At 34.2% G+C, this 16,778-nt stretch overlaps 1 pseudogene across 9 annotated transcripts in view; it reads right to left on the bottom strand.

The window, feature by feature from the left end:
* LOC150094752 (RNA-binding protein 39 pseudogene) overlaps positions 1 to 14,084 on the bottom strand; it is a 73,593-nt pseudogene extending 59,509 nt beyond the window's left edge. For all 9 annotated transcript variants that reach the window (XR_016550136.1, XR_016550138.1, XR_016550135.1 and 6 more), the window contains exons 1-2: positions 12,033 to 14,084; positions 11,702 to 11,773 (exon numbers count right to left, since the gene is read on the bottom strand). The product of XR_016550136.1 is annotated as an RNA-binding protein 39 pseudogene, transcript variant X3 (transcript). The remainder of the gene's footprint in view (positions 1 to 11,701; positions 11,774 to 12,032) is intronic.
* Between the last annotated feature and the right edge of the window lie 2,694 nt (positions 14,085 to 16,778).

Raw genomic sequence — 16,778 nt, 5'->3', positions numbered from 1 at the left:
TACTTTGTGTAGGAAAGTTGGAGAAGATGGAATACTTCATAGCAAATGTGAATAATAATTATTATTATATGACACCTCCAGGGAGTCTAGTGACTTATCGAGGGAGGGTACCTACTCCACAACTCTCCGTTTCCACCACTCACTCCACCAACTACAATGAACCGCACCTACTTTCATCATCTACAGCAACACCATCTATCTCCGAAACGACTAGTATTTTCACAGACAATCACAAACATCCATGCCCACGGCCGGATTCGAACTAGCAGCCATTTGGCTGGAGAGCGGATATGCTAACCAGGCCTGTTTGTCGAATTATTTCATGATTCAACAAACAGGTGAATTATTTCATATAAAATTGGTGAGTGGCATACAGTTAACAGAAATACTAATGCAGTAAATGAAATTACATACCCCATAATAATCAGTACTTATATGCTAGATATATAGCATAGATTATATATGTTACTACAGCAGATATCCATTTCAACATATTCATAGCATTTACATGATTATAAAGTATAGTGAAGAGATTTTTGAAACAATGAAAGGATGAAAACAGTCTGTAACTTCAGGGAAAGGACAGTTTTCCATATGAAAGTTCAATTTTGACACATTCAGTAAGTGTCAATATAATAACAACACTGATACACTGAACCAGAAGCCATTATCAAGTATCCAAACTACCTATATGCTTGTATCACTTGTTGGTTCTCTATATCACCTTTACTGAACTGTCATGAACTGTTTATTATTATTAAGAGAAAACCTCAGGAAGTCAGGAATTCATCAAGGGAGGCCACAAACTACATGCACCAGCTATCATACTTATTCTTGAATCCATTCACACTGCTTGCACTCACAACATCCAATGGCGATCCATTCCAATCACACACCACCCTATGAGAGAAAAATCTAGCCTTCACCCCTTCTTAGCAGAATTCATTCTCAGCTTCCAAGGATGCCCTCTTGTCCTTCCCCCATCTTCCATAAAATGAAAAAAGCATGCCATGCACTAATCAAGAATTAATTTCTCTGCTGTATCACTTTCTAGATAATGCTATAGTCACTAGCTTATGCTTTGTTCTGTGAAAAAAACTCGTTGTAAGATGTATTACTCTTTCACCACTGTTTTTCACGTTATCTTTCTTCCGACTGGAATTTTCAATAATGCTTTACTTACCATATTTACTTGAATATAACTCACTCTCGCATATATCTTGCACCTGATTTTACTTTATGAAAAAATAAATTAAAAAGTTTCATATATATCTTGCACACGAAAAAAGTTTAAAACTTTAAGAAATAGATAGCGAATGTTGTTATGGCAGTTTCAGATATTTTGGAATTCATTTGAAGAGAATCACCATTTCAACTCAATCGTGGGCTTGCCTTTGTCATCGAGTTGCATGATCTTTTGTTAATAAAGTATCAATCATATGCACGTCTTCATAGCTGCACTATTTCTACCAACCTATCTTTGCTGTCTGTTTTGTGCTCTGCTTTCACTTCTCATTTCGTTCACTTCGTAAAGGATTGTTCATAACGTATCTCAAGTCTTGTAAATTACTTGTAATTTTTGCTTGAAATATGGAGAAATATTCAAGTTACAGTGCTGCTTTTAAACTCAAAGATCATATGATTCCATAATGATAAAAAGATTACAGAAAATTACAGAAGCATTGTCGCTAAAGATTCAAGCATATCGTGTGATGAAGGCGAGTGGCTCATTGTGTAAATAATGTTGATAATTAAAATTTAAATGCATCCATTTTATAAATAAAGTGAGCAATTATAAATTATAATGAATACTGAGGATTTAATTATGTCAATTTAGTTTTTTTTCTCAAAAATCTGTCCAAAAATCTCCACACATCTCGCACCACAATTTTTTACTTTAATTTTGGGAAAAATAGTGCAAGTTATATTCAATAAGTTATTCCCACCCTCTTCTTTGTTCTCTACAACATTCGCATTTTCATGCTTTTGTTTCACAAACATTCAGATTGTCAAAATAACAATGAAACTGTATTCCAGCAAATCAATAATGTCTTTTGGTTGGAAAGACCTGGATTTGAAGTGTAAAGGATTGTGAAGAACCTTTATCACAGCATTTTCAAATGAAGGTGAGTTAGCCGGTCTCTAAAAGAGGTAGAAAGAATTTTGCTCCTGGAAACTAGGGTTTTCCTTTTCAGCTGCTCAATGTGTTCAAACCAGATGGAAACACAGCTATGGCAGACAATGCAAACAGGATTAACCACCTAATCAATCATAAATAGCAATCAGGTTTCTAAGAAACCAAGTTAAATAGCTATGACAGACAACTGACCCTAAAATGGGACATTCACATGGCCAATATGTTAGATAGCAAACTTAATAGCACATACACAGCCATGATCTCTCAGAATAGTCAAGTAAGTTGAAACAGCAGCATCACAATGTTCCAGAAATTGAGTCAATATCCTATCATGAGTGAGCATGTCGAGTTCGTACAGTTCTATCACATTTGCTTGCAGAGGGTCCTTCCATGAGCATAATGAGAGGGACCAATCCATTAAAAGTAACTATCATCACATTCTTATACTAATTTTCGTAGATGACATGTGAAAGATGAATTTCATCACCCGGTGTGAACAACAACCCCACTTACTGGAGGCCTAAAGTGAATGAAAAAGTTCTGTTTGGTCTCTAGAGCAGGGTTGCCAGAATAAATTTTAAAAAATTACAAAAAACAAAATTAAAAAAAATCTTCAGCCCATCCAAGTTACAAATGTACTATAGGTTTAGTAACAACCTTTAGTGGGTGGTAACCACATAAAATCTCTGTGAACATGTTCACTCCATTGAATGCTGTCAACAATATTCAGTCTATGTTCTATTCATATTAAGGGAATTATGGAGTGCCAGGAAAAGACACCTAGACCATAGATGGCGAACCTATGGCACGCGTGCCAGAGGTGGCACATCCGAGAATTTTGCTGGCATGTCAACGATTTACAGGTGATATCTTTTATATGCTTATAAATTATTCAACTTTTTTTTTTAATTGTTACAATACGTACAAGTTAAATTTTGTTTTACACCAGAGAGCAGCTATGAAGACATGCATATGATTGGTGCGGTATTAACAAAAGGTCGTGCGACCCAAAGACAACCTACAATTGCTGAGTTGAAATGCTAATTCTCTTCAACTGAATTCCATAAGATGTGAAACTGTCATAACAATATTCACTATATATTTCTTAGTTTTAACACATTCACGACAGGGGGTGTCATTTATCGTTCTGACAGAACTTCTCTTTATCGGTGGGCTCAACTCACACAAAGTTTCAACCTTTGGTTGAATTTTATTGCTGCTTGTTTGCGTTTGAGCTGGCACAGGATCTCACACGTGCATTAAATGCCATATTTCAATTCGTGGTAGAATTTTATTTGAAGTTAGCCTTGTGATCTGTCATAATGACATCAAGAATTTCAAATGCTATAAAACAAACACTTATTTCATATAATTGAAAAATTGGACAAGAATTTTTAGTTAGATACTGTGTTTCCGGTGCAACATATGGTTTTGCTTGAGTCTATACAGCATAGTTTCTGTGAGAGGGGAGACACGTGATTCATTAGTTAGCGTCGTTTTTATCCCAGCTGTCTGTAATTGCACTATTTGTTGAGAAATATATTACACAGACTGCAAAACCTCCATACCTTAATCAGGGATACAATAAAACTACTTGTTTTTCTTGCATCTGCAAATATAATGGCTGTTGGGGGGGGAGGGTGTTGTTAACCACAGGGAGAGTTATTATCGCCTCAACGTGAACACATTTAAACATTTTTCATGTGCGAGGCATATGCAACACTTTTTAACATCTTTTCGTAAAGTAAAATCAGGAATGCCAGTTATACACGAGGGAGAGTTATTTTCGAGTAAATATGGTAAGCATTTCGCCGACAAGTTGACATCCTGCTGCTGCTTCCCTTACTCAGCTAACTTCGATGGCGAGTTACAATGAATAAATACTTTTCTCACTACCATTTTTTTTTCAAACCAACATCATTAAAATCAATTTAATAATACAATAATCAATTTTACACTGAATAATATTATAAAATTTATATATAAATAAATATTATAAATAAAATAAAATATTTATAAAATTATAAATAATTTATAAAATATTATAAATAAATATATACATTATAAATTTACAAATAAATAAATTAAGTGAGATTAATTTTCTATTAATTTTTCCCCTATTAAAATTTGCCTGGCACATCAGCAACTCAATTTGTAAATTTTTGGCACGTGCATATAAAAAGGTTCACCACCACTGCCCTAGACCATCATTCCACCATCCCCAACTTATACTATTTATATTGTTATCACTATACCCTACCAATATGAAATAACAAACTATGATCGCCTGTACAACTTTTTCCAATTTCTGTAAAGTCTAATGCTTGCCTTCCTTTGTCAATTTTAGTCATAAATGATTATTTTTGTTGAATAGCCACAGTCTCTCCATAAAAATCTGTTACTTCACTCCATTCATACAGTATGTGAAGCATGATTTATTCAAGATTATTCCCACAGTGCTACTTGTACCACCCATTCATTTGACCAATTTCAGTAGGTCTATTATTATTATATGACACCTTCAGGGAGTCCAAAGACTCATCGAGGGAGGGGGACCTACTCCACAAAACTCCATCTCCACCACTCAATCCAACTACAACGAACCGTTCTACTTTCATAATCTACACCAACACCATCTACCGCCACCACTAGTATTTTCACAGACAATCACAAACATCCATGCCCACAGCAGGATTTGAACCCACAGCCTTTTGGTTGGAGAGCAGATATGCTACTTGGCCAACCAGGTCGACCCACATATTGAACCACATACTGTCACAACTGGCAATTCCATGTGTGCTTATGTCTTAGGGAAAAGTAGAAAGTGATAGCCAGTTCGTGGACATTTTCTGCCTTATGCCTCCTCTCTTCAATTACCCGGAATATCATTTTCTGGACAGCACCATGCATTTTTAGGGAGACTTTTGATATACCACCATAAATATAAGCACAATATTTAAAATATTATTCACTCAAAACTAACAATGTTAGTTTTGAGTGAAAATGGATAGGCATGATCTGTAGAGTTTTTTTTTTTTTTTAAGAGGGTACGAAAACTATGTATGCGAGATACTTATGCAAGATGGTAATGAAAGTGTGATAAGCATAAATATTGACATATTTGAGTGGAAAGATGGTGCTATATGCCTGTGGATGGTAACATAAACTCCATTCATCCTATCAAATATCATTGTCATGGATGGAAAATTCCATATGAATTTCAGAAAAAGAAAATGATTCTAGTCTCAATGAAAAGTGTATTTTCAGTTGCTGGTAATATACAATCACCTGCATGCTTGGCTGGCAGCATAAAAAAGCTGCTGTGCTGTCCACCCTACAGGAAGAGTCCTACTGCAAAATGGAATTAATGAAAGTAGTGGTTGATTTTCATCAGCCAGTGTGACACCACTTGATATTCTCATTGAACTGGGATATTTTCTAGTCAAAAGTCCTGCAATCATTCTCTACGGGATTTCCAGGTTATCTAACTCTTGGCACTAATGTGCTATAAGTTTACAACCCATCATGGATAGTGTGGGAACACTGCTCTGCTTATTGGAGGCCCTGAAGTAGCTTGAAAAAGTTCTGTTTAGTCCTCTATAGTAGTTTCTGGATTATTTAACCTTAACCAAACCATGGTACTAATACAAATATATTCAAATACATTTACAATAATAATTTTTGTGTAGATTAACACTAAAATAAAAAATAAGACAAAAGCAGTTGAATACTATGAGAAATTTACAATAAAATATTCTCAGTGTAAATTTCTTTTTAACATTCCTCTTTAGAAAAATTTACACTGAGAATATTTTATTGTAAATTTCTCATAGTATTCAACTGCTTTTGTCTTATTTTTTATTTTAGTGGAAAGTTCAATTTCTGAACCTGTTTATACGAAGTTCAATTTTTGTAATGGTTTCCTATATATATGTATCCAGGAAAATTAAGTTTTAGAATAGACAGATGAAAACAACTGTATTATAGAAAACAAGGGAATATAAAATTTATATATATTCTGCTATTGAGTTAATTTGCTCTTTTCTTTATTCAGAAATACAGTGAGTGAGAGAGAGTGTAAGTGGATAATGCGTTATAAGATACACATTTTGCTTAGAACCTGTTTACATGAGTAGAAAATTTGATTTGTCAAGAGTTATGTGGCTGGAGAGGTACAAAGAAAAGAGACATTATGGTTGACACAAAAGCAATGGTGAAGGAGAAAGAAAACAACATTTTAAACATTTGGAGAGAGATGCCAGAAGTGAAAAGGACTCCAAGTAAACTTTCATTAAGGAACTACCTTGTGCAAATTTGCTAGGATTAAGAAGAAAGCCCTTTCTTTCTTTTTTGAAATATCCTAACAGGAAGGTATTTACTGTAAATTAGAGTGTTAAAATTTCCCAGTATTTGCTAATATGGAAACAGTTTTTTATTCGCATAATGTGAAATGAAATGAATCATTTATAGAAGATTAATTGTAATGAATGTCTAGAACAAAGATTTTTTTTTTTTTTTTTGGAATGTGACCACATAAGTGATATTCATATATTTTAATTTTGCTGAGCAAGAAAGAAGTTACAGCAATCCCTAAATTAATGTGCCTAATGCATTCTTTAAAACAGGTGCATTAATCAAAAATGCACTAATCGAATATAGTAACCTATGGGAAAATGTATAATTCATTCCTCAGACTTATTTTTTGACCCTTAAGTTTATTTTATAAAAGAATTAGGGTATGTCTCAGGGCCTAGTTAAAGGAAAACCATATTCAGAACATAAATTTATTATTCTGCTTCTTAAAAGAGAATTGAGCTAACGTAGTTTGGCAGGCATTCTGTTTTCTTTTTTTTCATACAACTGATGGTATGGCCCTATTGCCTCTTCTGCAAATTTTAGTTGTTCTCTCTTCACCAGGGTCGGTCTCTAAGCATTGCTGCTTAAAAACTTTGATTGTATGAAAACTATTTTCAAATTGTTTCTGTGAAACCTCTTTGGGATTGTCAGTGATTAAATTTTCTTCATATTCTTCAGGATCTTCCTGCTGCACATCTAAATTTAGCAGGTAGGAATCACTAAACTTTTCAGAATGAGATTTAATTAACTTAGATTCATTTGAAAAGCCTCTAAAATCATTTGCACAATGTGGAAGAATGTGCTTCCAAATGGCTCGCATATTGCTAGCAGTAATTTCATTTGACTTTGCGACTTTATAACCAGGCTGAGATTTTTCTGATTTGGCTACAAAAGTCTTGGAAGGCATTCACTTCCAAAAAAAGGCTGGTTTCATTGACATAAAATATTTGTTGATCACAATAGTCCCCTTCTTACAGAGTTTTCTTCAAAATCTCTGGATATTTCCTTATCTGCAATTGCAGCTTCACCTGTGATTAGAACATTATGTAGACTATTTCTGTTTTTGAAATGCTCAAATCACCCAGCACTAGCGTGGAATTCTTCTTCTTTTACATCATTGATAGCCCTTTCTTTCCAGGTTACAAAGAGACAAATGCTTTTGATTTAATAAGGCCAGTATTTAGCAGGATCTGTTTTTGGTTACAATCTTCAATCTATGTAAAAAGAAGTCTCTCTAATTCTTTTACTCATGATTAAAGGTTAGAAAATAATTTAAAATAAAAAAGTAAGGAAAACAATTGCACGAGATATGATTAGCAAAATGCTATGTAAAGCAGATGACATAAATCTTGGCGGTAAATTTGGAACAGTGTACATGGAAATAGTGTAGTATGCCATTAAAAAATAACTTTGTAAAATGTTTCAAATCGGTAACTAATTTATTTCATCCTGGTGAGCGATTTTTTAAAACAGTTAGCCATAAAAAATGTAGATCAAAAATTTTTAAAATCTATAAAATTTATTTTTTAAGATGTATATAGGCACACTAATCGAATTTGGGTATCGAAAAAAAATGCACTAATCGAGGAATTGCTGTATCTCTCTCTCTTTTGGTTTACTTTTCTGAGGATAGAAGGAAGAATGTTACCGACTGGAACATTAAATTACATGCACAGAAATGTCTTCAAAAGCAATATTCTTAGATTTTTGAAATTTAAAATTAATGACTGGATTATTCTGTGTGAAGATAGGTTTCACGGTATAAAAGAACACAGATGGTTAAGCAAATAACTATTTATTAACTTAAAAGCTAATATTTCGCTGGTCTTATATCCAGCATCTTCAGAGCACGCAACACAAAGTTTGTTACAAAGGCAAGACAACCACAATCCGGTGTAACAGTTGGGACAGTATAAGTGATTGCAGCGTGCAACACACGACTAAAGTCCTAATATGGCACCATCTAGGTTAAAAAAAAAAAAAAAAAAAAAAAAAAAAAAAAAAAAAAAATTCCATGTTTGGAAATAGTAGTCCAAACGATAAAAAATAAAAGTAATAAATATTAATTTGGTCTTAGGATGACTGTCTCCCAAATCTTTGGTAGATTTATACAGCCATACTTGTTAAGGTTTGGGGTATGTTTCAAAGCTTCTGTTGATTCCAGGAACAACCTCTCTGACTTGTAGAAGCTTCTGTGCATTACTTTTGTTTCTTTCCAATTGATCTTGTGTGCAGGGGTATCCAGAGCAAGGCCTGCCAGACCCGACTTACCATAGCGAAAGTGTCGGATATATTTTTTGTGTTCACTGAGGCAGATGTCCACATTTCTTCCTGTCTGTCCGTAGTAGGCTTGATGGCAAGAACAGGGCACTTCATAGACACCAGGATGTGATAAAGGAGTGCATTTGTCCTTGGGTGAACGGATGAGAGTTGCTAATTTTTTATAAGGTTTAAATACTGTGCGTAACTGGTGTTTGTTAAGCACCCTAGATATCTTTTCAGATGTGCCTTTAATGTATGGGATGGTGATTGTTTTGTTGTAGTCTTCTGTGGTAGATAGAGGGGATTTATGGGTAGCATTTAGCATGTTATCTATTTTACGGGGATTATAACCATTGTTTAAGAAGGTTTGACGTAGGTGAGAAAGTTCAGCAGTGAGAGCACTGTCATTGGAACAGATTGCTCTAGCTCTATGGGTTAGTGTTTTTAAGATACCATATTGTTGAGAAGGGTGATGGTGTGATTGTTTGTGTAAGTATCTCCCTGTATGTGTGGGTTTTCTGTAAACAGAAAATGATAAGGTACCTTCTGGAAGACGTGTGATCAGTGTGTTCAAGAAAGGCAGGCAGTCATTGGCTTCTAGTTCCATTGTAAAGTGGATTTTAGGATGCTGGCTATTTAGGTGCGCTAAAAATGTATTCAATGTGTCTGGGCCATGTGGCCAAATGGCAAACACATCGTCAACATAGCATAGCCAGAGGCTAGGTGTGAGAGTGACTGTGTTGATAGCTAATTTTTCCAGATGTTCTATGTAGAAGTTGGCTAAGGGGGGAGAAAGAGGTGAACCCATAGCTGTCCCATCTAACTGTTTGTATATTTTCCCTTTCCATGTAAAATAACCTGCCTGTACTGTGAATTTAAATAGCTGGGATATATCTGGGGGAAATTGTGAATTTAATAAGTTAAGTGTTTCAATCAGTGGTACATTAGTTTTTATTAGCTTGTAAGTTAATAAATAGTTATTTGCTTAACCATCTGTCTGTGTTCTTTTATACCGTGAAACCTATCATAACATGTCGGACGAACACATAAGCCTATCCAAGCACTATTATTTTAGTACATCCGAATAAACAGCTAAACTGAAAATTAAAGAATTCAAGACCTGAATATCATTTCAAGTCAAGTTTAATACATCTTGCTCCATGCAAAGAAAGGCAATAATATGTGATCACGATGTTTCCCTACTTGAAGGCATGAAACAAGCTTTCTCTACTTCTTAAAGTAGCATGAAAATGTCTAACTTCAGGAAACATTCCTTCATCATAGAAATCAGGAATAAAGGATGTTATGTGTGGTTAGAGACAATTTGCTTTTATGTAAATATGCCATTGTCACTGTTACTAGTTTGTTCATTCTAGAGCTGATTTATAGCCAATGTCATTCATCTTCAGATCTACAATAACACATTTAAAGTGAGAATGAGTTTACACAAAGTTATGATAAGCAAGTTGTTCATGATTTATTTGTAAATAAATAATTTGTTTCTAAATCTGATAAGAGTCTAGAATTCATAAATAAAATTTGTTTAATGTTTATTTCTAGTACCTGGATACAAATCTATGCATTACATTATAAGATTCTATACACTGATGCAGGTGATATAAGGATAATAGAATATTGAGCCCTTGGTGGGTGGAATTCACATAAAAAAATACGTTATTTGCAATGAAATTTATATTAAACATAGCAAATGACAGATATAAGGGTCACCATTCAAGGGACCTAAAGAAATCTGAAAATACCTGTAATATATATTTTTCTACCTTTACTATAAAATAATAATAACCTACAACCAATTCTGGATTATCTACTGTGGCTAATTTATCACTGCTATATGTAGTGTGGAGCTGTTAATCATTCCCCCCCCCCCAACACACACACACACACCCTTATTCTGCTACTAAAAATGGTCCTTAAATCACATGAAGATGAAACAGATTTTAGTAAAAATTCCATACTAAATTCTCACAAACTGAATAAGGACATAAGGACAAAATCTAATCAGCGATATGCATTTGCAAAACGCCCAAAAATGTCGCCGTAAAACAATACTCCAGTTTCATTTATATAAATGAAAGACCGTATGTAGTATACATTCAATCCCCCCCCCCCTACAAAAAGTGCTTGCGAAAACGTTTAATTGCAGTTAACATTTCAAAAATGTTTAATTAATGCTAAGCAAAACTCAAAATAAAGATTCATTTACAGGCTTTTCTTTATCCTTTCCAGTAATTTTATGTATAACACAAAGCAGAGATTAAATACCAGAGATGTCATGAAATTTACCCAGAGATATCAGTAAAGCACTTAACACATTAATAAAATGATTTAAGAGCAGCCAAATGATAATTCTGAAATGAAATTTAAAGAATAAATCACTTAAGTATTATCAGAAATGTAGTACTGCAACTGAAAAATGTTACTGCCACACAGTGCAATGTTAACTAAATAAAAATATTTGGGTTTATTCTAGGACAAGCAACCCTACTCATATCAATTCCCATACCCAATTTTAACTGATGGGTACAAAAATCACATCGACTAGTCAGCCTACTACTAGGAACTGCCTATTCTAGATAATAACCAAATATTTTAACCGAGTTCATATTTCAGAAGTACTACAGTCCAACTCTGATTTTAAGAGAATTCCCAATTAATCTCCTTAAGATCAATATACTTTGAAATTTTGGGTTATTAATAATCTTCAACCTGTCTCCTGCCTGGTATTCTAGCCATCTTCCTCGAAAAAACCAACTGATAAAATACTTTATTCTAAATTTATGAATACATTCATTGCATTTCAGAATAACATGCCAGATGTTAGACAGGCTACAAATTAAATGACAGTTTTAGATGTGATGTTAAGACAGGCTGCAGATTCAACCTACCCAAAATTTGTTCAAAGTTACTAAATATATATTTACTTACAAAATTCAGCCATAAGTTAACATACTACTGTCAAAATATAGGAATAAGACAAATCAAAATTCCAGTCCTCCCCTAAAAAAAAACAAAAGAACAAATTAGGTAGGAAAGGTGAAATGTATGTTAAGATAGAAAAAAAAAAGCATCTCAGAATCTATCACATATTTTAATATTTCTCATCAGATATATATAATGAGAAAAATGTAAAATACAAGTAAATACATTACTGCTTTTCTCATGACTCAATTTGTAAAGACTACAACAGCTTAGAACCAACATCACTGGCAAAACAAATTACAAATGGTTTACAAAATTTTCAAAAATTATTACTTACCCAAACATTAAATGAAGCAGCCATTTATATATATGCACTATTATATTTTAAGCAACAATACCTTGCAAATACAAGCTTATTATGAAATATGGCCATTATAAATTGCCATATACTATAAGCTATTTATGAGCTGAGAGTGATGACATATGTACACATAAAAAAGTTAACTCTTGATGTTTGATAAGTTTGTCTATAAACATACACGTGCATTGGCCGCATCTGGGAAAAATGTGTGGTAGTTTACTACAGGTACATAGGCTGCAGTGATCATTCTTCCTGCAAACCATCGACCATGAAGGGCATTTACTGATGCTACTGCTGCTGCAATGCTAGGACACTTAACATATACATTTCCTTGAGGTGACACTTTATCAACAAACACATGAAGTGCTCCACCATGTTTCCTGCATTCTTCAATGACATCACCCTGAATTTCTAAATCCCAATCCTGTTTGTTCTCACTGGAAGGATCAAACATGTTAGACAGCATAAAACATTGTGTTGCAATAGGGGGAACAACACTCTGTTGTCCTGCGATGTTTCCACCAGCTGCTGCTCTTTGTAAAGCATTAACAGCAGCTTGGGGTAACTGAAGTCCAGTACCTTCAGCTAATTTGGCCATTAATTGCAGTCTTCCAGTAGCTCCAAGATCCATTCCTCTGCGATCTAATTCATCACTATCCAAGAATGAAGGTCCTTGAGAGGTATCAGTTCTTTCTGTAACATGAGCAACTTTCATTGCTCTTCCTGCTAACTCAAATCCATTCATATGTTCCAGAGCCTGTTTTGCATCATCAGCATCATGGAATGTGATAAATCCATAGCCTTGTGATCTTCCAGTTGTTGGATCTCTATTTAGCTCAATTTTATCAATTTTTCCAAATGGCTCAAAAATCCCCTTAAGCATATCTTCTGTAACATTGAAATGTAAGGAACCAACATACAATTTCATAGATCCTGTATTACCTTTCTGGAGATTTGCAGAATTTGCTGCAACTCTATTTTTCTCTGCTTGTGTTGGCTGAATTATTATTGGTGCTCCTTTTAACTTTTGCCCACTCAAACCAAGTGCCAAACTAACAGACTGGGCACTGGAGAGTTCAACATACGCAATGCCCTTTGAGCGTCTCGTCTTAGCATCCATTATAATCTGTACATCACGAACTTCACAAACTGAAGAAAAGAATTCTCTTAGGTCATGGGCTCGAACCTGCTGCGACAGCTGCATGCAAAATACAGTCCTCTGATCTCTTTCTTCTGGAGTAAGGTCAGTTGTATGAGATCGTGTTGAACGACCAGGCAATGTAATGGGTGGTGATAATCGGGTAGGAGGAATTGGTGGTGGACTTCGGGATCTAGTGTGATGTCTTCTATCACGCCTTGGAGGCGACGGGGATTGAAATCGCTTTTTTTCTTTAACATACCGTTTGCGATCATGACTCCTGGACCTTCTCTCTCTTTCTCTCTCCCTTTCTCTTTCTCTTCCGCGGGCAGGAGGGCTATGTCTTCGACGATCTCGGCTACGACTGCGGCTCTTACTACGACTCTTACGTCCTCGTTCCCTGCCTCTAGAACGGCTTTGACTCCTCCCACTTCCACTACCACTTCTTCTATTGCTTGGACTTCGACTCCTATCTCTACTTCGATTTCTCCTCCTCCTACTACTGCCGCTACTACCAGAAGAACTGCTGATAGTATTATCTTGATTTTCCTTGTCTGAATAGTTTCCTTTACCTCTTTCATTAATTTTCTCACCTTTCCTAAACGGGGCTTCAAGCATAGCTTCAACATCTAAGTCATCAGCCATTATTGCGAAACCCTCAGAAATGATTACGAATCTGTGACTGCTTTACAATGACGTACTAAATTTGCTAATTTTAAGACCAACTATAACGAAGTACAACTTACGAATACCTTATTTTTAACTATAGTACAATAATAGGATTTCGTTTACAACTCTCTTCCTCGACAGCTGTTTGATAGCAATAACAAATAAACCGAAAAAAATATAATAAAAATCACCACTTAATATCAGCAAATACAACTACCATTTATTCCGGAAAATTCTACGTACTCTCGAAGAAGCAACACTAAAAAAATGGAATAGTATATTTGAGACATAACTACCGATTCCAGCTAAAATCTCGCCCAAGTGATTTTTTTTAACAATATTCATAAATGGACGCAAACACCAAATAGCTTCCTTTAAATGAAATAGACAGGTTTTAAGAAAGAGTATTTATAAAACGAATTTTTAAAGAAATTTATAATCTTCTTCATATATATATATATATATATATATATATATATATATATGAAATATATATATTCATATATATATATGAATATATATATTTCATGTATATATATGAATCAGTATATATATGAATATATATATATACTTCATACATATATCTTCATACATACTTCATATATATATATATATATATATATATGAAAGAGAGAGAAGAAATTGATCAGGGCCTGCACGGAATCCTAAGCTCAACCTTATTGAACACCTGTGGGATAACCAGGGCCAATCGGGGAGGTCGAGGGACGTCCCCATCACAACAGTTCAGAGCCTCATTTCATGCTAACAGGAAGAATGGTGAAAAATTCCAATTGATCGATATCGAACGCTTGTGAAAAGCATGTCCCGTAGGTTGCTGTAGTCATCGCAGCGAAACAAGGTCCTACATCTCATTAAGGTAAACTCCATGGTGTTTGTTCCTCACAGTGGAGCACCCAGGATTTAATCTTGGCGGGGGGGGGGAGTTGAACGGATAAAAATATTTTTAATGCACTGAACTTGCATTAAAAATATTTTTATCCGTTCAACTTAAATTCATTAAATTTCATTCATTAAATAAAATTCATCAGGTGATTAAATAAATTTATTTAAAGAAAAAATTCCAGTTTTATTTTCTTTTTACAAAGCTCTTGAATTATTTCCGTCGTGATTACATTAATCTCTCTGTGTATATACAGCAAAGCCAGTCCGTTCAATCGTGATTGTGTCATGGTAGATCTTAAATACGTTTTTAAAACGCGTAAGTTAGAAAATGACCCTCAGCTGACGCTGATGCATGTTGTTACCGGAAGCGTTGCAAATATTTTTAATAAGTTATAGATGTTAGGATATATCATTTTGTCACGCTTTGAAATTGCATCAACGGCAGCATTTTTGCATGGAGCTATTGCAAACGGTTTTTCAAATTTCTTATCCCAAAACTTGAATTCGGCGTTCAAAATTGCTGGATTTGTATAAGGTAAATCACCGGTATAAAATTTACACAACTGACGAAAATCTTCCATTGCACTTGCTGTTGGAACATCTTTTCCATTTGGTAAAAGAGAAAAAAAAAATTTCAAAATGTTGCGGTGCCGAGTGAAACAATCTTGAAGTTGAGTCAATATTTGATCAATAAATGGAATGAAAATATTTCTCCTAAAATACTCTTCTACAGAATCGGCTGGAACATTGGCCCTTAATGTTTGTTTCGATGTAGTCCTTGGCTTTTTAATGTCAATATTAAAATTATTGGCTTTTATACATGCTTCATTGTAAATATCTTTAAATGAAGACTCCGGTGCTTCACGAATGATATTTAATTGAGACACAACATCATCAACAAAATTTAGGACAATTAAGAGGTCACTGTCAGATTTTTGCATTATTTTAGACAATGGTAAGGTGTACAAATATTTTTTGCAAACTAAATAATAAAGATATTATAAAACCAAATTCATATAATGAATTATTCAAAAGTTTAGCGTTAGAGAACGAGTCTCTGTCTTCCCAACAAATGATTGTTTCAAGACTATGAATCACTGCATCATATAATTCCATCATGGTCATGATGGCTTCATGGCGTTCCACCCACCTAGTCGGGCAAACTTGGTGAAGTTTCTGTCTCTTAGTATCCGGTATATATTTATCAATGTTGTCAACAAGGACGTCCTGTCTGTTAGGGGTATTAAAGAAATTGTGTACCTTTTCAATTATGCCAATGCAATTTCTTATTTCAGTCACAGATACAGCATTTCCAATTGCCAAATTCAATCTATGTGATGCACAATGAACATATAAAGCTTGTGGATGAACTGCAGCTTGTGATGCACTATCTACATCAATTTTTTGATTGATTGGAATACATTTTCCATCTCGAATATTGTTTAGCCTTTCGTAAGACATAACAGTCGTTATATGATATTTTGTTTTTTAATGATTATTAAATTTTTCAGTAGCTTTCTTCCAATTATTATTATAACCTTGCGTAACTAACTGCCTAGGTACTTTAGATTTACATTTTCCAACATTAGAAGGTGCAAAAAACACACAATATTTACAATACGCACTATTTTCAATTTGAGAGTACACAAGTCATGTAAATTTTTCAAACCATGTGTATCGAAAACCTCGGTTGTGAATTGCAGCACAGGTTGCAGGAAAATTAAAATTTGGTGCTGGTTTCCACAACTTTTTCACAATATCTAAATTATTATCAGAATTAAATCTTTGTTCTTTCAAAAATGCGATTCGTGAGAATCATTAATAACTAAGGAAATACTTTCTTCTAGATACTTCGATGGTTTTGTCAGACCTACGAGTGGGGAAACCGAATCCAAATGAGTATTGACAATATTAATAGCGCCAACATTGCTACTAACATTTGAATCATCCTTTTTTGGTTTTTTTGAAATAGTTCAATAAAATACTTTGCGTACGTTTTTCAGTCATAAATT

Source organism: Typopeltis vanoorti, chromosome 21 (assembly GCF_054136105.1).
Source record: "Typopeltis vanoorti isolate ZY-2024b chromosome 21, IOZ_Tvanoo_1.0, whole genome shotgun sequence".
Lineage (NCBI taxonomy): Eukaryota > Metazoa > Arthropoda > Arachnida > Uropygi > Thelyphonidae > Typopeltis > Typopeltis vanoorti.
The sequence above is the reverse complement of the archived record's forward strand: the minus strand, read 5'-3'. Positions and strand labels throughout refer to the sequence as shown.